This window comes from Prionailurus viverrinus, chromosome A1 (genome assembly GCF_022837055.1).
Source record: "Prionailurus viverrinus isolate Anna chromosome A1, UM_Priviv_1.0, whole genome shotgun sequence".
Classification (NCBI taxonomy): domain Eukaryota; kingdom Metazoa; phylum Chordata; class Mammalia; order Carnivora; family Felidae; genus Prionailurus; species Prionailurus viverrinus.
Window position 1 is genome coordinate 175,477,820 of NC_062561.1, and position 6,000 is coordinate 175,483,819.

Here is a 6,000-nt window from a genome sequence, read left to right on the forward strand (position 1 = left end):
AGAAAGAAAGAAAGAAGAAAAGAAAAGGAAAGAGAAGAGAAGAGAAGAAAAGAAAAGAAAAGAAAAGAAAAGAAAAAGAAAAGGAAATATTTTTTTTTTGGGGGGGGACAGAGAGAGACAGAGCATGAACGGGGGAGGGGCAGAGAGAGAGGGAGACACAGAATCGGAAACAGGCTCCAGGCTCCGAGCCATCAGCCCAGAGCCTGACGCGGGGCTCGAACTCACGGACCGTGAGATCGTGACCTGGCTGAAGTAGGACGCTTAACCGACTGCGCCACCCAGGCGCCCCAAGAAAAGGAAATAGATCAAAGGAAACCTTGAAATGTGCCAGGGAAGGGAGGAGGGCCTTGAAATTGAGAGGACAAGGAAGGCCCCCCCACTGAGGCTCACCCCAGAGCTCCTAGGTACATGGTGATCTGGCAGAGGAAAACAGCCCATGCAGGAGACTCCAGTGGGGACCAGCTTGCCTCCCTGAGGGCCAGTGTGGTCAGAGCACAGGGAGTGAGCAGAGATGCAGTCAAAGCAACACACAGGGCCCGATCACGTAGGGCCCTGTAGGCCTTGGTAGGGCGTGCCTTTTGGTCTAAGTAAGGGGGTGACACAACAAAGTTTTGACTCTGATCTGAGTGGACAGTTCAGCAAACGAGACGTACAAATGGCCAACGGGCACCTGAAAAGAGGTTCGAATTCATCAGCCAGCCGGGGAACGCAAATCAAAACCGTAACGATAGCCCGTCATGCCCACAGAACCCAAAAATTGGGTAATAAGGGTTGGTGAGGATGAGAAGACACTGGAACCCTCATACAGTGCTGACGGGAACATAAAAGGTTCGGCTGCTTTGGAAAAAAAGCACTCTAGTAGTTCCTCAAAAGGTGACACATAGTATTACTCTATGACTTAGTAATTCTATCCTTGGGTATATCCCCAGAGGAAATGAAAATATATGTCCTCAAAATCTGTACACAGATGTTCACAGCCGTATTGTTCATAATGGCCAAAACAGAGGAACCAACCCAAATGCCCATCAACTGATGAACGGGTAAACGAAATACGGTGTATCCATGAATGGAATATTATTTTGGCCGTATAAAGGCATGATGTACTGATACATGTCACAACACGCATGAACTGTGAAAACATGCTACGTGAACTAAGCCAGTCACAAAAGGCCACATGTTATTCCATATTATCACATATTATATGATGCCACTGACACGAAATGCCTAGAATGGGCACTTCTATAGACACAGAAGAGAGACTGGTGGTTGTCTAGCCTTGGGTGGGAGTGAGGATTGAACGGGGAAGGACAGTTAACAGGTACAAAGTTTCTTTCGGGGTGATGAGAATGTTCTGGAATTAGATCGTGGTGACGGTCGCACAATATACTAGAAGCCGCTGGCTTGTAGACTTTAAGTAGGCGAATTTTATGGCATGACAATTATGTCTGTACAATGCTTTAATTTTATCAGAGAGCACTCCAGTTGCTGATGGCGGCCGAGGGACAGCAAGAGGGCCAGGCGGCCGATAGTGCAGTCACAGCCTCAACGTCCCCAGCACACAGGAGGCACTTAGGGACTATCTGTGGGTGCCTTACACAGGCCGATCACTGTTCAGGAACGCCCTTCTCTTCAGCTCCAGGGTTTCTTAACTCTGCACGGTTGACATTTTGCACAGGATAATTCTTTGTTCTGGAGGCTGTCCTGTGCATCCTGGGATGTTTAGCAGCACCCCTGCCCTTCTTCACTAGGATGTGAGCACAGCCTCCCGCCCCAGTTGTGACAATCAATATCCAGTCCCCAGTCCTAAGGGACTAAACTGACCCTGACTGAGAATCACGCCTCTAACCTCTTTTGCCCACCTGGTGAATGCTTGCTTACCCTTCCGGAATCATTTCCAATATCATTTCTTCTGGGGAGCCTTCACCCTTCGTTCTCTGATGTTCCATGGTTTCTTAAGCAAATCCCATCAAAGCCCTGACACACTGTATAGACATCAGTCTTCCCCACAGCTGTGTAGAGATTGCACCTTATATATCTTTGGGTCCCCAGCATCTAATACAGAACCTGGCCCTGTGGGGGTCACTACTCAGCCCTTTCCTCAGCCGTCAAGTAGGGACATGCACGGCCTCCCCCAGGTTTCTGTGACTAGTGCTCACACGTGAGCTAACTGAATCTGCCCACCCCTCCTGACTCTGCTTAGGGGTGTAGGCTCTGGATCCAGATGGCCTGGGTTTGAATGCTGTGGGGTGCTGGGCCAGGGACTCAATTATCTAACTCTTGGTTACAGATCATTCTTCTCTGTAACATGGGGATATTGATAGTACCTACCTTGTAGGGTTACCATGAACACATAGTAAGAACACAACCAATATCAGATATTATTGGTAATAACAATGAAGTATTCTTTCTTTTTTTCCAAGGGGCCTTCCAGGCCTCAACAGAGAGGTGGCCTTGTCACCGATAAGTGTCCACGTGCCAGTCCTGCCCTGGGTGTTGGCCAGGAGGAGGTGGGAGTGGGTGGGTTATACCATGCCTAGAAGCCAGAGGGTTCTATGTCCACTAATGAGCATATTACATAAAATGTGGGAAGTTCAGAAATTACAGTCAGGGAACAAATCTATAATCCTACCACCCACTGGCAAACATTATTAACACTCTTTGGTCCGTTTCCTTCCAGTCTTTTTTCTAAGTGCTTGCCACTAATTTGTGACCATGCCCTACATATGCATATGCATAGGCATGTCCCCATTCATTAAAAACTCTCCATTTTTAGTAGCCACATGGCTGTTCCATAATTTACTTAATTGATCCCCTATTTGACATTTAGGCATTCTCGGATAGTTGATGACTATCTTTGCATTTGAAAGAGCCTTTGTTCACATTCCCATCATTTATTTCATTTGGATGGCCTCCCTTCTTTTAAAACATTTTTGGCAAAGGGATGCCTGGGTGGCTTAGTCTGTTGAGTGTCCAACTTCAGCTCAGGTCATGATCTCACTGTTCATGAGTTCGAGCCCCGCTGCTATCAGCACAGAGCCGGCTTTGGATCCTCTGTCTCTCTCTCTCTCTCTCTCTCTCTGCCCCTCCCCCCCCCACATTTTCTCCCCCCTCCTCTCTCTCTCTCAAAAATGAATAAACATTTATTTAAAAAAAAAAAAACATTTTTAGTAAAGGAACCTCTCTAGCCTGCTGAGACACCCACTTTCCCATAGCTGGGTGCCCATTTTCCCATTATCAGGGATTTCCTCCCCAAAGCTGAGCTAAATCCTTGGGATTGGGACTTAATCCTGTTTCCCCTTCTCTGGGCGTTGGTGGAGATGGACCACAGCTGGCCTTGTTTTCCCGTGGGACCCATCAGCTGGGAGGGAGAGTTTAGTTAGTCGTCAGCAGAGTACGGAGAACAAAAAGTGTCCGTGAAGCTAGGAGAAGCAGCCTGGGCCGAGGTTACCAGAGACGAGGTTAAGTGGGACTAGGTGGTAGAGGAAATGAAGCTGGCTGGCTGGGGTGAGCCGGCTTGATATCTGCTTCCTATGTGATGTTGATTAATGACCAGCTTTCCTTCCAGAGAAATCACCCCTAGAGAAATCACTAGGCAAACCCCAACCCCAGTGCTAGACTCAGACTCACTTTCCCCAGTGATGACATAGCAGCTCCCTCCTCTTACACATGGAACAAGAAACCAGCGCTGACTTGGTCCCCACCAGGTGCCAGGCCCCATGCTGGACACCTTCCACGGTCATCTTTTGGGGAGCCACTGTGGTACCATCACAAGTACTCTGGAGTCAGGCAGATCTAGGGCCAATCCCAGCACAGGCACATCCTACCAGTGTGACCATGTGGCAACCATTCACCCTTGTGAGACTTGGTTTCCTTGTCTGGAATTTTGGGGTTTAATGACACCAGCTTCCCAGGATCCTTGTGTAGACTACAGCCAACACTGTGTATACAATGCACCAAGTACAGGCCTGCACAGGGCAAGGGCAGGAGAAATGTTATTTCTCGTTCCATTCAATTCTTGTCGTATCTCAGGGTCAAAGATGTCAATAAATGTAATCTATCTAATTGCCTTTCATAACCTCCAGCGACAGAGAACTCATTAGTTAAGTATGAATTTATAACTTCCCATTACAAATAAGATACTGAGGCTCCAAGAGATTCCCCCAGGAGTCTCTCAGGACAGAGACTGTCACCTCACAGTTTTCACGTCTTAGAAAACGATCAGAATGCATGTCTAGACTGGAAGGGACTCCTGCTCCCTATCCCAGTTCCCAGGACCCCATTTCATGCCCAGCCAGACCACTGGCCACCTCTGGCAAAGGAGAGCAGAAGGAGCCTGGCCAGGACAGATGAGTTCCCAGGAGGCAACCAGAACCAGGAATGTGGCCATGGAAGTTAGGGTATGACAGCTGCCACTGGGGGACACCACAACCTGCAGGTACTTTCCTGCCCCACTTTCTTACCCTCATAGCCTTCTCAAAGGGGGCAGTGGTATACCCCTCTTCACGGGGTGGGAAACTGAGGTTCACAGGGTCAAGGTCAACGGCACTTTCCCTTAAGTCAGCGAACTGGGATTCCTGGTTAAGGCCACTTGCCCAGCATATCCTGGAGGCAAATCGGGCCAGGTGAGGCCAGCTCCGTCCTCGCTACTGGGTATAGGGCAGCAGCCCAGGAGGACGAAGGCCAGATGCCTGGGCTCCCTGAGGAACCCGGAGCCCCCCTTCCCGCCCGCCCCCAGCCCTCCACTGGCTTTCCCTCAGCAGAATGTGACTCCACGCTCCCGCAGACAAATCGCCCCTAGAAAATGCCGCCGCTCAGAGCCTGGGGGCAGGACAGAGGCTGTTTCGGTGCAAGTGGACTTTCCAAATCTCCCCCCACCCGGGCAGCTGGGGCGATACACCCCACCCCGCGCCCTGAGCACTGCTGCGAAGCCGAACCCGGGCTGCGTCCCGTCCTTGCAACGCCCCCTTGGCGCGCGCACGACCTCGGCGGGTCACGGAGAAGGAAACTGAGGCTCGGAGGCGGAGGAAATCGCCCAAGGTCAGGCGCAATCAGCGAGCCCCGGGGCCGGGAGCTCAAACCCGGGGTCAGGGTCGAGACGGCGGCGGGGACCCTACCCGGAGCCGAGGCCTCGCGGGGAGGTGGCGGCCGCGTTACCTTGAGCTGCTGCGCCGTGGGGCTCCGGCTTCGGCTCCGGGCTCGCCGCGGTCCTGCGCCCGCGCCGGCTCCGCTCGGGGCAGGGATGGAGCGGGCGCCCGGCCTGCGCCCCGCCGCTCCGCTCGCGCCCACTTCCTCGTCTCCGCCCCCAACTCGCTCCTCCTCGCGCTCAGCTGCTCCCGCCCTCCCTCCCTCCCTTCTCCCGGTCTCCGCTGCTCCCCTCTTCCTCTCCCTCTCTCCTCCCGCCTCCGTGCCCAGCACACTCTCCCTTCGCTTTGCTCGCTCCCCACACTCCCAGGCCCCCACGCTCCCCCACTTTCTCCTAGACCTTCCTCCCCTCTCTCTCTGGCTCCGACGCTTCCCCCTTCCCCTTTCTTTCGGTCACACTACCCTCCATCCTCTCATTTTCCCACCTCACTTCCACCCACCGCCCCGACAGCCCGGGCTGGGAGCCGGCGTCCAGCTGTGCGGTGATCCAAGTGGAAGGGAACTCCCGGGCTGTGGCCCAGGGGTCAGGTGGCAGCCTTCCGCAGGGGTGCCCAGCGGCACCTGGAATCAGGCTACATGAGAGAGAACGGTCTCGTTTCAAGGGGAGAGCCTGGATAATTCCGGGATCAGAGGAACTTCAGAAAACCCCAGAGTGGATTTGTTCTAGTTGAAGGAAGGGATGGAGAAAGAGAAGAGGTAGAGAGGAGGGAGGGTCTTGGGAAAAAGGGAATTTGGGGTATGGAAAATGGAGGTTCAGATGAGAAAAATCTCTCTTAAATATCAAGATGTCAAGGCTGCTGTGGTCACCACGCAGCTCTGGGTGGAGGGAGCTCCCCGATGGCGGGGGAGGGGGGCAGG

General features: G+C 52.6%; 1 protein-coding gene across 2 annotated transcripts in view; it reads right to left on the bottom strand.

Annotated features, from left to right (window-relative positions):
• The window catches only part of HRH2 (histamine receptor H2), a 78,550-nt gene extending 73,274 nt beyond the window's left edge, over positions 1-5,276 (bottom strand). For both annotated transcript variants that reach the window (XM_047875096.1, XM_047875089.1), the window contains exon 1: positions 5,155-5,276. The gene's annotated coding sequence lies outside the window, so the exon portion shown is untranslated. The remainder of the gene's footprint in view (positions 1-5,154) is intronic.
• Between the last annotated feature and the right edge of the window lie 724 nt (positions 5,277-6,000).